A 16,236-nucleotide genomic window follows, 5' to 3' on the forward strand; every position below is an offset into this window, starting at 1 on the left:
AAAACTCCCTCTGAGTCACTTCGAAGAGACTGGCCTGAAAGTGCTAAAAATGACCCCTCTTCCTCCTGGGCCACCTCCTCTTCCATCATCGCCCTAAGTGTTTTCTCAAGGAGACATAGAAGTGGTATTGTAACGCTGATAACGGCGTCATCGCCACTGGCCATGTTGGTGGAGTACTCAAAACAACGCAACAGGGCACACAGGTCTCGCATGGAGGCCCAGTCATTGGTGGTGAAGTGTGTCTGATCCGCAGTGCGACTGACCCGTGCGTGCTGCAGCTGAAACTCCACTATGGCCTGCTGCTACTCGCACAGTCTGTCCAGCATATGCAAGGTGGAGTTCCACCTGGTGGGTACGTCGCATATGAGGCGGTGAGCGGGAAGGCCGAAGTTATGCTGTAGCGCAGACAGGCGAGCAGCGGCAGGGTGTGAACGCCGGAAGCGCGAACAGACGGCCCGCACTTTATGCAGCAGCTCTGACATGTCGGGGTAGTTGCGAATGAACTTCTGCACCACCAAATTCAGCACATGCGCCAGGCAAGGGATGTGCGTCAAACCGGCTAGTCCCAGAGCTGCAACGAGATTTCGCCCATTATCGCACACCACCAGGCTGGGCTTGAGGCTCACCGGCAGCAACCACTTGTCGGTCTGTTGTTCTATACCCCCCCACAACTCCTGTGCGGTGTGGGGCCTGTCCCCCAAACATATGAGTTTCAGAACGGCCTGCTGACGTTTACCCCGGGCTGTGCTGAAGTTGGTGGTGAAGGTGTGTGGCTGACTGGATGAGCAGGTGGAAGAAGAGGAGGAGGAAGCTGAGTAGGAGGAGGAGGAGACAGGAGGCAAAGAATGTTGCCCTGCGATCCTTGGCGGAGGAAGGACGTGCGCCAAACAGCTCTCCGCCTGGGGCCCAGCCGCCACTACATTTACCCAGTGTGCAGTTAGGGAGATATAGCGTCCCTGGCCGTGCTTACTGGTCCACGTATCTGTGGTTAGGTGGACCTTGCCACAGATGGCGTTGCGCAGTGCACACTTGATTTTATCAGACACTTGTTTGTGCAGGGAAGGCACGGCTCTCTTGGAGAAGTAGTGGCGGCTGGGAACAACATACTGTGGGACAGCAAGCGACATGAGCTGTTTGAAGCTGTGTGTGTCCACCAGCCTAAATGACAGCATTTCATAGGCCAGTAGTTTAGAAATGCTGGCATTCAGGGCCAGGGATCGAGGGTGGCTAGGTGGGAATTTACACTTTCTCTCAAATGTTTGTGAGATGGAGAGCTGAACGCTGCCGTGTGACATGGTTGAGATGCTTGGTGACGCAGATGGTGGTGTTGGTGGTACATCCCATGTTTGCTGGGCGGCAGGTGCCAACGTTCCTCCAGAGGCGGAGGAAGAAGCCGAGGCGGCGGCAGCAGCAGCAGAAGAGGCTGAGGCGGCAGCAGCAGAAGAGGTAGCAGGGGGAGCCTGAGTGACTTCCTTGTTTTTAAGGTGTTTACTCCACTGCAGTTCATGCTTTGCATGCAGGTGCCTAGTCATGCAGGTTGTGCTAAGGTTCAGAACGTTAATGCCTCGCTTCAGGCTCTGATGGCACAGCGTGCAAACCACTCGGGTCTTGTCGTCAGCACATTGTTTGAAGAAGTGCCATGCCAGGGAACTCCTTGAAGCTGCCTTTGGGGTGCTCGGTCCCAGATGGCGGCGGTCAGTAGCAGGCGGAGTCTCTTGGCGGCGGGTGTTCTGATTTTGCCCACTGCTCCCTCTTTTGCTACGCTGTTGGCTCGGTCTCACCACTGCCTCTTCCTCCGAACTGTGAAAGTCAGTGGCACGACCTTCATTCCATGTGGGGTCTAGGACCTCATCGTCCCCTGCATCGTCTTCCACCCAGTCTTGATCCCTGACCTCCTGTTCAGTCTGCACACTGCAGAAAGACGCAGCAGTTGGCACCTGTGTTTCGTCATCATCAGAGACGTGCTGAGGTGGTATTCCCATGTCCTCATCATCAGGAAACATAAGTGGTTGTGCGTTAGTGCATTCTATCTCTTCCACCCCTGGGGAAGGGCTAGGTGGATGCCCTTGGGAAACCCTGGCAGCAGAGTCTTCAAACAGCATAAGAGACTGCTGCATAACATGTGGCTCAGACAGTTTCCCTGTTACATATGGGGGTGATGTGACAGACCGATGGGCTTGGTTTTCATGCGCCATCTGTGCGCTTTCTGCAGAAGACTGGGTGGGAGATAATGTGAACGTGCTGGATCCACTGTCGGCCACCCAATTGACTAATGCCTGTACCTGCTCAGGCCTTACCATCCTTAGAACGGCATTGGGCCCCACCAAATATCGCTGTAAATTCTGCTGGCTACTGGGACCTGAGGTACTTGGTTCACTGGGACTTGTGGCTGTGGCAGAACGGCCACGTCCTCTCCCAGCACCAGAGGGTCCACTAACACCACCACGACCATGTCCACGTCCGCGTCCGCGTCCCTTATTAGATGTTTTCCTCATTGTTCCCGTTCACCACAATTTTGAGAATGGCAAATTTGGGAATCGTTTTTCAACCCAGAACAAAAAGTGTGCTTTTACGGTCACTACAAATAACTTGACCAGCTAAAACAGTACAGATTTGGTTGAATAGAAATGTGAGGCCTGTTTTTTTTTGCGCTGTGTGACAGGTATAGGTTTAATCACAGAATTAGACTTGTATCTGCACGGTAGCGTGTGTGTTAAATTTTTCTGAATGACACTATCAGCACCTTCAATGTAAGATATCCTTTTTGGGATAGATTTCAAGTAGGTCTCATATAGCAGAAACTAGTTATTTTGAGAATGGCAAATTTGGGAATAGTTTTTCAACCCAGAACAAAAAGTGTGCTTTTACGGTCACTACAAATAACTTGACCAGCTAAAACAGTACAGATTTGGTTGAATAGAAATGTGAGGCCTGTATTTTTTTGTGCTGTGTGACAGGTATAGGTTTAATCACAGAATTAGACTTGTATCTGCATGGTAGCGTGTGTGTTAAATTTTTCTGAATGACACTATCAGCACCTTCAATGTAAGATATCCTTTTTGGGATAGATTTCAAGTAGGCCTCATATAGCAGAAACTAGTTATTTTGAGAGTGGCAAATTTGGGAATAGTTTTTCAACCCAGAACAAAAAATGTGCTTTTATGGTCACTACAAATAATTTGACCAGCTAAAACAGTACAGATTTGGTTGAAAAGAAATGTGAGGCCTGTTTTTTTTTGCGCTGTGTGACAGGTATAGGTTTAATCACAGAATTAGGCCTCATGCACACGACCGTATTTTTTTGCGGTCCGCAAAACGGGGTTCCGTTTTTCCGTGATCCGTGACCGTTTTTTCGTCCGTCGGTCTTCCTTGATTTTTGGAGGATCCACGGACATGAAAAAAAAGTCGTTTTGGTGTCCGCCTGGCTGTGCGGAGCCAAACAGACCCGTCCTGAATTACAATGCAAGTCAATTGGGACGGATCCGTTTGACGTTGACACAATATGGTGCAATTTCAAACTGATCCGTCCCCCATTGACTTTCAATGTAAAGTCAGGAGTTATTATACCATCGGATCGGAGTTTTCTCCAATCCGATGGTATATTTTAACTTGAAGCGTCCCCATCACCATGGGAACGCCTCTATGTTAGAATATACTGTCGGATTTGAGTTACATCGTGAAACTCAAATCCGACAGTATATTCTAACACAGAGGCGTTCCCATGGTGATGGGGACGCTTCAGGTTAGAATATACTAAAAGAACTGTGTACATGACTGCCCTCTGCTGCCTGGCAGGTGCTGCCAGGCAGCAGGGGGCAGCCCCCCCACCCCCTGTAGTTAACACATTGGTGGCCGGGCCCCCTCTCCCCTGTAGTTAACTCATTGGTGGCCAGTGCGGCCGCCCCCCCCCCCCTCTTCTGTAGTTAACTCATTGGTGGCCAGTGGGCCCCCCCTCCCCTGTAGTTAACTCATTGGTGGCCAGTGGGCCCCCCCTCCCTCCCCTGTAGTTAACTCGTTGGTGGCCAGTGGGCCTTCTCCCCTCCCTCCCCCTCCTAATTAAAATCTCCCCCCTATCATTGGTGGCAGCGGAGTGTACCGATCGGAGTCCCAGTTTAATCGCTGGGGCTCCGATCGGTAACCATGGCAACCAGGATGCTACTGCAGTCCCGGTTGCCATGGTTACTTAGCAATTTTTTAGAACCCTTATACTTACCTGCGAGCTGCGATCTCTGCGTCTGGCCGGGAGCTCCTCCTACTGGTAAGTGACAGGTCCGGCCGGGAGCTCCTCCTACTGGTAAGTGACATGACCTGTCACTTACCAGTAGGAGGAGCTCCCGCACAGACCTGTCACTTACCAGTAGGAGAAGCTCCCGGCCGGACGCAGAGATCGCAGCTCGCAGGTAAGTATAATGGTTCTACAAATTGCTAAGTAACCATGGCAACCGGGACTGCAGTAGCTTCCTGGTTGCCATGGTTACCGATCAGAGCCCCAGCGATTAAACTGGGACTCCGATCGGTACACTCCGCTGCCACCAATGATAGGGGGGAGATTTTAATTAGGAGGGGGAGGGAGGGGAGAAGGCCCACTGGCCACCAACGAGTTAACTACATGGGAAGGGAGGGGGGGCCCACTGCCCACCAACGAGTTAACTACAGGGGAGGGAGGGGGGCCGGCCGCACTGGCCACCAATGAGTTAACTACAGGGGAGGGGAGGGGCCGCACTGGCCACCAATGAGTTAACTACAGGGGAGTGGGGGGGCGGCCGCACTGGCCACCAATGTGTTAACTACAGGGGGGGGCTGCCCCCTGCTGCCTGGCAGCACCTGCCAGGCAGCAGGGGGCAGTCATGTACACAGTTCTGTTAGTATATTCTAACCTGAAGCGTCCCCATCACCATGGAAACGCCTCTGTGTTAGAATATACTGTCGGATTTGAGTTTTCACTAAGTGAAAACTCATCTCTGAAAAAGCTTTTATGCAGACGGATCTTCGGATCCGTCTGTATAAAAACTAACCTACGGCATCCGTGTTCTTTCACGAACCCATTGACTTGAATGGGTCCGTGAACCGCTGGCCGTGAAAAAAATAGGACAGGTCCTATTTTTTTCACGGCCAGGAAACACGGCTCACGGATGCGGCTGCCAAACGGTGCATTTTCCGATTTTTCCACGGACCCATTGAAAGTCAATGGGTCCGCGAAAAAAAACAGAAAACGGCACAACGGCCACGGATGCACACAACGGTTGTTTGCATGAGGCCTTAGACTTGTATCTGCACGGTAGCGTGTGTGTTAAATTTTTCTGAATGACACTATCAGCACCTTCAATGTAAGATATCCTTTTTGGGATAGATTTCAAGTAGGCCTCATAAAGCAGAAATTAGTTATTTTGAGAATGGAAAATTTGGGAATAGTTTTTCAACCCAGAACAAAAAATGTGCTTTTACGGTCACTACAAATAACTTGACCAGCTAAAACAGTACAGATTTGGTTGATTAGAAATGTGAGGCCTGTTTTTTTTTGCGCTGTGTGACAGGTATAGGTTTAATCACAGAATTAGACTTGTATCTGCACGGTAGCGTGTGTGTTAAATTTTTCTGAATGACACTATCAGCACCTTCAATGTAAGATATCTTTTTTGGGATAGATTTCAAGTAGGCCTCATATAGCAGAAACTAGTTATTTTGAGAATGGCAAATTTGGGAATAGTTTTTCAACCCAGAACAAAAAGTGTGCTTTTACGGTCACTACAAATAACTTGACCAGCTAAAACAGTACAAATTTGGTTGAATAGAAATGTCAGGTCTATTTTTTAGGCGCTGGGTGACAGGCTCAACTTGCCTCTGATGTAGTATATGGCCAAAAAATAACCACACTATTGATGGTTAAATGCACTTGGGTGACACAGGCTCAGCCTGCACCAGATGTAGTATATGGCCAAAAAATAACCAGACTGTTGATGGTTAAATGCACTTCGGTGACACAGGCTCAGCCTGCAGTTGATGTAGTATATGGCCAAAAAATAACCAGACTATTGATGGTTAAATGCACTTGGGTGACACAGGCTCAGCCTGCAGCTGATGTAGGATATAGCACAAAATAACCACACTATTGATGGTTAAATACACTTGGTGATAGCTTGTGCTGGCGCACCACAATCCACAAAATGGCCCCCGATCACCCCAGAAAAAAGTGTTCTAAAAACGCTCTGGGCAGCCTCAAAAAAGTGAGCAAGTCGATATTAGCACTTCAATGATCCACAGCTGCAGATCGATCACAGAATGAAGTCTTTTGGAGGAGTTAATCTGCCTAATCTCGCCCTAACGTCGCAGCTGCAACCTCTCCCTATGCTTGAATCAGCAGAGTGACGTGCAGCGCTACGTGACCCAAGCTTATATAGAGGCTGGGTCACATGCTGCACTGGCCAATCACAGCCATGCCAATAGTAGGCAAGGCTGTGATGGCCTCTTGGGGCAAGTAGTATGACGCTTGTTGATTGGCTGCTTTGCAGCCTTTCAAAAAGCGCCAAGAAAGCGCCGAACACCGAACCCGAACCCAGACTTTTACGAAAATGTTCGGGTCCGTGTCACGGACACCCCAAAATTCGGTACGAACCCGAACTATACAGTTCGGGTTCGCTCATCCCTAATCATGTGGTATTTTTACAGAACAGGTTGTTACGGATGTGACAATAACAAATATTTTGGGTGTTTGTTTCAGTTTTACATAATAAAGCATTTCTTAAAAAAAAAAAAATTTTGTGTCTCCATATTCTAAAAGCCATAGTTTTTTTTAAAATATTTTGGGTGACTGTCTTTTGTAGGGGATATTTTTTTTGTGTGAGATGATGGTTTGATTGGTACTATTTTAGGGTGCATATGACTTTTTGATCGCTTTTATTAAATTTTTTTCACGGTGTTCACCTGAGAGTTTAGTTCATGTGATATTTTTATACAGCAGGTTCTTACGGACGCGTCGATACCTAATATGTATACTTTTTAAAATTTGTTTTACACAAAAACAGATTTTTGAAACAAAAAAAATCATGTTTTACTGTCTCCATATTCTGAGAGCCATAGTTTTTTTTATTTTTTGGGTGATTGTCTTGACGGTTTGATTGGTATGATTTTGGGGTGCGTATGACTTTTTGATCGCTTGGTATTACACTTTTTGTGATGTAAGGTGACAAGGGGACTTTTGAGGGTCTGATCCCCTTTACAATGCATCATAATAATTCTGTATTGTGATGCATTGGCTGTAAGTGTATTACCAGTGTAATACACTTACAACATGCTTCCTGTGAGATCCAGGGGGCTGGATCTCACAGGCTGTCACGGAAGGCAGCCACGATGCCTAAGGAAGGCATCGGGCTGCCTTCCCTACCATGAGTTCCCCGTCACAGCAGCGTGGGGACCTGATGGCCATCCCGCACCCGGTAGCATCCCACATGAGGGTTAATGTTTTCACTGATGCCGGCAGTTTAGTTTAAGCAGTCTGTGATTGTCTATTGTTGTGACTTAGATGAAGATCAGATCACATTTTATGACCAATTTGTGCAGAAATCCATATCAGTCCAAAGGGTTCACATACTTTTTTTTGCAACTGTATGCTTGATAGGCTGCTCCAGCAGAAACGTGCAGTTAATGACTACCTGTAGGAACTGTGCAGCAGGACAGGTTCTGGGGAGCTTGTTTTTTTTTCACCGCGCCAGTGGCTGCTCATGCCCGACGCATGCAGACTTCTGCGGCCATTTGATGAGATCACCAAACTGGTCAGTCGCAGCCAGGGCACAATCGGTGACATTGTACTTTAAGGCTTTTTTCTGGTGCGTGCATTGCGTCGTGTCGTTGATCAAGCCGTCGAGGAGCAGGAGCTGGAATATGAGGAATCGCAATGCTGGATGAATTCCCAGGGAGGTACAAACAAAAAATGGCTGAAATGTTACCACAATCACAGAGGGCTGTCAGAATGCAGCACTTCCAGGCCTTGCTTTGAGAAATGCTGCATTCTGCTTTTGTGGGCGCTGGCAGAGGAATTTGCGGGTACCAATCCAACAGCACCTGCAAGAAGAGGGCTGTTTGAAGATGTGTTGGTCACTTCGGATATGAGATCATTCTTGCAGCCAACCCATCGACAGCTGTCCTCCGGATCCAGCCTCAGGGAATGCCTAGACCGACAGGTGTCCGACTACATCGGGTTAACGGCCCATGTGGATGCTCTGAGAAGCGATGAACCCCTGGACTACTGGGTGGGCAGGCTTGACCTGTGGCCACAGCTGGCACAATTTGCCATGAAACAGTTGGCTTGCCCCTCGTCCAGTGTCCTGTCCGAAAGGACGTTCAGCGCAGCAGGGGGATCGTGACCGATAAGCGCACTAGCCTAGCTCACGACAGTGTGGACTACCTAAAATTTCTAAAAATTAATGAGGCATGGATCTCGAAGGAATTCAACACATGTGACTAGTAGACCATGTTTGAATGAAATTCCTCATGACAGCCCACAAATATCCGCCACCACCCAGAACAAATCATGGTCCCTGTCTTAGGTAAATACAGCGGCATAAAAGGCCTTTTATGTACGTTGAATGCCTAATTTTTGGAGCCTGTACTGGCCGACACTTACATATTTATCCTGTGAATGCCTAATTAGTGATGAGCGTGAGGTGCCATATTCGATTGAGTATTCGTATTATATTTGCCAAAATTGAATATTCGTTAATGTGTATTTAACGCGATTAATATGTGATTTGTTATTCGCGTGTTGCGATTTCCTAAATGTCTCTAATCTCTAAAGTGTTAAGTGTATACAATACAACTTTCCTATGTTTGCGAACGGTTTTAGTAATTTTCGAATATTCTCTATATTGCAATATAGAATCTGACGAATATTATAAAGAACAATGTTATTGCAATATAGCCAATATTAGTAAAAATCACCAATAGAATAGACTTAAATTTTAGTAATAGTGATATAATCTTTTTTATTATAGTGTAGTTTTTTGGTTCTCTTCCCAACTTAATAGTTTGAAAAAAACTTACTCTATTTAAAAAATACTAAAGCACTATATCCGCTGTGTCTTTTACGAATATTCTCGATTTTCTAATATATAATTGTTTTCGAATATTCAGAATATTCTAAAACCTAAGATATATCAGCAATATATATCGAATATTCGTAAAAATACACATAGCTGAAACGGCAATGAAATGTTCGTATGCTCATGCGCATGCGCGTGAGTCACTCCTGGCATGAAGTAACCGGTTTCATCTGGAATCCATCGTGAGTTGAGTCGAGTTGCAAGTTGGATGCGATTGGAAAGATGGTGGCTTGCAAGTTCAAAGAAGCTGAGGAAGAGATCCTCATCATAGTAAGTATAAGTAAATTAAACATTCTATCTCACACGCTCGTTGAGTTCTCTTACTAATATACTTATCTAGGTTTATTGAATTTAAGTTTCGGATATGTCTTTGTATGTGAAAACTATTTTCGCATTACAATTAAATTCGCATAGCACATACTTTGATTAGATAGAAACGATTGGTTGAAACAAGTATTGTTGACATTCAAAAGTAATATTTTTTTCACATAATCATAACGCCACAGTTCCAGGACGTCGGGCTGTAACAAATCAGATGTCTGACAGGCAAGTGGTGTCGCCGCTGAACGTCAGCAAGGCGAGCCATGGCTGTGTAAGATCTTCTAAAATGGCCAGAGATTTTCCTGGCCTGCCGTAAGACGTCCTGGACCCTGGGGAATTTGGCAACGAATCGCTGCACAACTAAGTTCAGGATGTGTGCCATGCAAGGCACGTGTGTCATTTTGCCCTGTTTCAGGGTGCTCAGAAGATTGGCACCGTTGTTGCACACCACTTTACCAACTGTTAAATTGAGTGGGGTTAGTCAGTGATCTGCCTGTGACTGCAATGCTGAAAGCAGTGCAGGACCGGTGTGGCTCTTGGCTTCCAGGCACAACATCCTCAGCACAGCATGGCAACGTCTCACCTGGGACGTCGAATAGGTTCTGGGGAGCTTGGGGGGCTGTCACGAGGGTGTCAAGAGCCACGTCTGACTCCGTTATACCTGGGGTCAGGAAGTCGCAGCGGGTGGCTGCACGCTCTATGTCTAAAGATCTCGCTGTTTCTTAATGGTAGCTTTCTGTGTTTGCCTTGCAATTCTTTTTGTCTCACTCAGGGATCCGTAGCTTCTTCTCCTCAGCTGTTTCTTGTCTGTCACTCCCAACCTCCTTATATTCTCCCTCCCACTTCTCGAGTTGCCAGATATAGAGCTTCCTGCCTGGACTTCTATACGGACCCACTGGAGCTGTGTAGCTGTGATTCCTGGTTGTCGTTCCAGAGCGTTACCCTCCAGATCCCTGTTGGGCTTTTGTTGTCCGCTGTTGTCGCCCACCTGGGATTGTATGTTTTGTCTGTATTGTCTGTCACCTCCTTGGTGTTTTCCTTTAGTGTTAGTGGTGAGGACTAGTGTCCCCACCGCCATATTCACTACTTAGGGCTCATCTTAGGGAAAGCCAGGGTTTAGGCACGTGATCGGCGTACGGGAGAGAAACCCATCTAGGGACGTCAGGGCAGTCAGGTGCCAGCCTCTAGGTGAGTTAGGGGTCACCATCTTTCCTTCTCCCTTGGACAGGGCCTTCCCTTTCCCTCCCTTTGCGTCACGTATGTGATCGGCACGCCGGTCGTGATAGGGGCGCAGTGGAAGAGGCGGTACCAGTGGAAAAGGAGGAGTCAGCCGAGGAGGATGGAGTAGGAGGAGGAGTAGAATAGACAGGCCTGCATGCAATCCTTGGCGGTAACACCAAATCCACACGGGAGCCACGGGCTCGACGTCCGTCAGAACGTTCACCCAGTGGGCAGTAAAAGTTATGTACCTTCCCTGCCCGTGTTTGCTAGACCACGTGTCTGTGGTCAGATGTATCTTGGCACCGACAATGTGTGCCAGAGATATATTCACTTGCCGCTGAACGTGGCCATATAGCTGTGGGATGCCCTTCCGGGAGAAATATTTCCTTCCGGGGACCTTCCATTGGCCAATGGCCACATATTTTCTAAAGGCCTCCAACTCCACCAGTTTATATGGCAGTAGTTGGCGGGTTAGTAGTTCCGACAAGCCAGTGGTCAGCCGTTGGGCAAGAGGGTTATCTGGCGTCATCAACTTTTTACGCTCTAATATTTGGGACTCGGAAGCCTGCCTTTTGCCAGATGAACGCGACGACGGCACGGTGGAAGGTGGAGTGGAGGATAAATGTGAGGAGAGAGGAGAAGGATAAGGAGAAGAGGCAGGACGTGGAGTGCCGGGAGTGTGACTTTGTGGGTTCTGACAGCATTGCTCCCACTGGGCTCGGTGATGGGAGCCCAGGTGCCTTCTTAAGGCGGTCATCCCTAGATGAGTGTTAGGCTTACCGCGACTTATGTGTTGACAGCAAAGGCTGCAGATGTCAGCAGCTGACACGTTAAAAAAAGCCCACACTGCGGAGCCATGTGCCGGCATCCTGGGAGCGCCAGAAGTGACCGTGCATGGTGTATGGCTCGCCCCAGATACATTTGCAGTATGCTTTTTGCCTCCTGTGGCCTTCGAGTTCTGCCTGCTTCTCCTCCCTCTCTGCTGCTCCGTCTCTCCCTCTGAACTCCCCGCCTCTTCCTCTGTTGTGGGCACCCACATGACATACATCGACACTTCATCATCTTCACCTTCTCCACCACTGATATTTGAGATCTCAGAGTAGTAACAACAGCGGGGACCTCCCTCCTTGGGCTGATCTGGGTACTGTCGTCAGACCACTGAGTGGCGGACGTTGCTACGTCCTCTTCCTCATCCGCTCATCCCATGTCAAGAATGGCTGCGCATCGGTAAGGTCTGGGAATGGATGGAAAAATAATTCCTTGACTCGAGTGGAGGGGCTATGGTGGTGGTGGTGTATTTGTGGTGAACACAGCAGAGAGTGAGGAGGGTGCAGAAGCGGAAGGGTGAGTGAGCCACTCAACCAACTCTGGTGCGCCCTTTGAAGTTCTTCAACTTCCCACTTAGGCTCCGACCTGGTGCACCTGCCCGACCCCTACCACCCCTGCAGAACGGCCTGCCTCTTCCTCTGCCTGTAATTTTCAAAATGACCCTGTGCCTAAGTCCCTAGAGACGAGCAGTATTTGTGGAGGCAGGTATATCGCAGGCCTCAGTCAATATTTGGTGGAAACAGGTATATCGAACCCCTTAATCAGTATTTTGTTGAAGCAGGTATATCGCAGCCCTCAATCAGTATTTTGTGGAAGCAGGTATATCACACCCCTCAATCAATATTTGGTCGAAACAGGTATATCGAACCCCTTAATCAGTATTTTGTGGAAGCAGGTATATCACACCCCTCAATTATAATTTTTTTCCACAACAGTTATATCACACCACCCTGTTTATTTGGGGCAACAGGTATATTGAAGCCCTCAACCAATATTTTGTGGAAGAAGGTATATCACACCCCTCAATAATTTTTTTGGGGGGCAACAGGTTTATCACACCCGTTGCAATTAGTTGTTCCAATAGCGTTTGTCCCTCTATATAGCTGCGGTTTCGCAGCAGAACCGCACACAACTGCTGCACTATAATATACTTTCTATGTTAGAAAGTATATTATAAGTATATCACACCCCTCAGTATATCACACCAATCGATAGCACACCTATACCAGTCCTTTAAAGGACTTTTGTGGCCCTATTAGCTAGCGTTTGGTGTCCATAACAGCCTGTCCCTGCTCCACAAAGCAACCTCTCCCTACAATGGCAAAACACAGAATTTAAAATGACTGCCAGATCGGGTTCTTTGATAGGGTGGAGGTGTGTCCATGTGCTGAAACGTCTCAATTGGCTGTCCTGTCCCACCTGATTGATGTATCATGGGTCAAAGTTCGGCGCAATGCAAAAGAATATGACGTCGGCGGACATCGCTATATGTTCGCATGTTTGGCGAAACACAAACCGCAAGGCCATCTCTACATAAGGCCCCTTAGGGACCACTGTAAAAAGGCGTATGGATTGTCACTGAGTGGTTAAGGTGGGTTTACATGGACCGAGAAGCAGCCGATTGTTGGGAAGTAAGCATACCTTCCCGATAGTCTGCTGCTCGTTCAGTGAAGGAGACCACTGCATTTACATGCAACAATCTCCTCTACAGTATGAGAACGAAGGAACGCTATCACGATCGCTCATCCTCATACATCTGCATTGTTTCTGAGCAGCAGATCGCTTTTTAGACAGCACAATCTGCTGCCCAGAATTGACAATTTGGGTGCCTGCATGAACAAAGGGATCACCCGATGAATTAGCATGTTGCTTCTTCATCAGGTGACCAGCGGCACATTAAGACGGGCAGATTGTTGGGAACGAGCGTTCGCAAAAATGTTAATTCCTGATAATCTGCTAGAATATCGGGCTGTGTAAATCTACCTTTAGGACTCATGCACACGACCGTATGTATTTTGAAGTCCGCAAAACCTGGATCTGCAAAATAAACGGATGACATCCGTGAGACGTCCATGTTGCATCCGTTTATTTTTTTTGCGGATCTATTGTAACAATACCTGTCCTTGTCCACGAAATGGACAAGAATAGGACATGTTCTATTTTTTGGCGGAACGGACTTGTGGACATACGGAAATGGAATGCATACATAGTGATTACCGTTTTTAGTGAATGGTTCTGCTTACGGGCTGAAAAAAACCGGAACAGACACTGAAAGAAAATACGGTCGTGTTTTTGAACCCTTACAGTAACAAAATGTGTGTAAGGCAATAAACGGTAGTTGTTTATTTGGAATTTTAGGGCGAGTTCACATGCTGCAGACATTTCTGTGACTGAAGATCAGTTCCATTCATCATCAGCAAGCACATGGATTTCCGCATGTCCCATTCAGGCGACTGGAACAGATTTTCAGTCACACAAAATTTCTGCATCAAAATCTGCTGCGTGTGAAGGCGGCCTTATATTGATATATTTCTTTTTAAATGATTGCATGTGGCATGCATCTGAACTCGCACTTCTAAAAATTTACAAAATGGTAAAATTGTAATAATTATTATAATATTTTTAAAATAGCATAAAAAGAGACAAACTTTAGTAGAATTGTAAAAGTGAGTAACCTGTGTAATTGATTATAATTAGAGATGAGCGAATCGAATCCCACATAGTGGAATTCGATCCGAATTTCAGGATAAATTTGATTCGCCTAGAAGCCGAATTTCCTTTGTGTCATTTAACCTGAAATAGTATAAAAAAACTAAAAAATTCAAACTTATCTCCTCCATTTGCTCATGACGGGCCGCCAGCCTCCATCTTGCTTGAAGATCTCAGCCGAAATCCTGTGCGGGGCGAGATTACCTCATCATGTTGGCTGGTGTGATGACATCATATCTCACCACGCCAGCAGGCGTGATGACGTAATCTCGTGCCGCACAGGATTTCGGCCAAGATCTTCAAGAAAGATGGCAGCGGCCAGCCCGTCATTAGCAAATGGAGGCATACCGTTTCTGAGATATTCCCAAAAAATTACCTGCATTAGCCAATAGAAGCCTGCAAGTCTTTCACTCATATCCCAACTGCCATACACACTGTCACATGTCCCTTATCAGCCAATAGAAGCTTTCAGGCCCTTAGTCTCCACATACACACAGTTTTACTCCAGGTTTCCATAACAACCCAGACATTTTTCTTCACTGCTGTAGGTCAGCTTTAGGCTAGGGCTACACAATGACAATAAGTCACACGACACATATGGCACAACTACACTGCTACATGCATCCATCTTGGATGGATTTTTTGCTACTGTCGTGTCGCAGTCGCAGTATGTCACATGTCGCAGAGCAAACACCATAGCCTATCATTATAAAAATTGTTGCGCGACATTGGTACGACAAAATGTTGGGTGACACATGTCATCATGTAGCCTTAGCCTTAAAGGGGCAGGGAGCTGTGGAGGTCACTGTTAAGGAGGTAGGGGCCAATATTAAAGGACAGATGCTGTGGAGGTCAAAGATAAGGGGACAGTCCCCTATGGAGGTCAGTTTTAAGGGCTGGGGTGCTGTATAGGTCACTGTTAAGGGGATGGCCCCTGAGGAGGTCAATGTCAAGGGAGTAGGGTGCTGTGAAAATCATTGTTAAAGGGGCTGGCTGCTGTGAAGGTCAAAGTTAAGGGGATGGGCTGCTGTGGAGGTCCCATTTTAAAGAGGTGGGGAACTGTGGGGGTTTCAGTGTTAAGGAGTGAGGGGCTGTGGAGTTCACTGTTAAGGGGGCGGGTTACTGTAGAGGACACTGTTATGGGGGACACTGTCGATATCTTTTAGCGACACACAGAAACATTAAATGAAATAGATTAAATATACCGGGTCCTTCTGCTAGTACACATATATACACTGAACAAGAATATCAACGCAACACTTTCGGTTTTGCTCCAATTTTGCATGAGTTGAACTCAAAGATCTGAAACATTTTCTACATACACAAAAGACCCCTTACTCTCAAATATTGTTCACAAATCTGTCTAAATCTGTGTTAGTGAGCACTTCTCCTTTGCCGAGATAATCCATCCCACCTCACAGGTGTGGCATATCAAGGTGCTGATAAGACAGCATGAATATTGCACAGGTGTGCCTTAGACTTCCCACAATAAAAGGCCACTCTGAAATGTGCAGTTTGATCACATAGCACAATGCCACAGATGTCACAACGTTTGAGGGAGCGTGCAATTGGCATGCTGACTGCATGAATGTCTGCCAGAGTTTTTGCCTTGCAATGAATGTTCATTTCTCTACCATAAGCCATCTCCAAAGGAGTTTCAGAGAATTTGGCAGTACATCCAACCGGCCTCACAACCGCAGACCACGTGTAAGCACACCAGCCCAGGACCTCCAAATCCAGCATGTTCACCTGGCATGATCGTTTGAGACCAGCCACCCGGACAGCTGCAGCAACAATTGGTTTTCATAACCAAAGTATTTCTACACAAACTGTCAGAAACCGTCTCGGGAAAGCTCATCTGCATGCTCGTCGTCCTCATCGGGGTCTGGACCTGACTGCAGTTCGTCGTCGTACCTGACTTGAGTGGGAAAATGCTCACATTCGATGGCGTCTGGCACGTTGTAGAGACGTTCTGTCCACGGATGAGTCCCGCTTTTCACTGTTCAGGGCAGATGGCAGACAGTGTGTGTGGTGTTGTGTGGGTGAGCGGTTTGCTGACGTC

The sequence above is a fragment of the Bufo bufo genome, chromosome 6 (genome assembly GCF_905171765.1).
Source record: "Bufo bufo chromosome 6, aBufBuf1.1, whole genome shotgun sequence".
NCBI classification, from domain to species: Eukaryota; Metazoa; Chordata; class Amphibia; order Anura; family Bufonidae; genus Bufo; species Bufo bufo.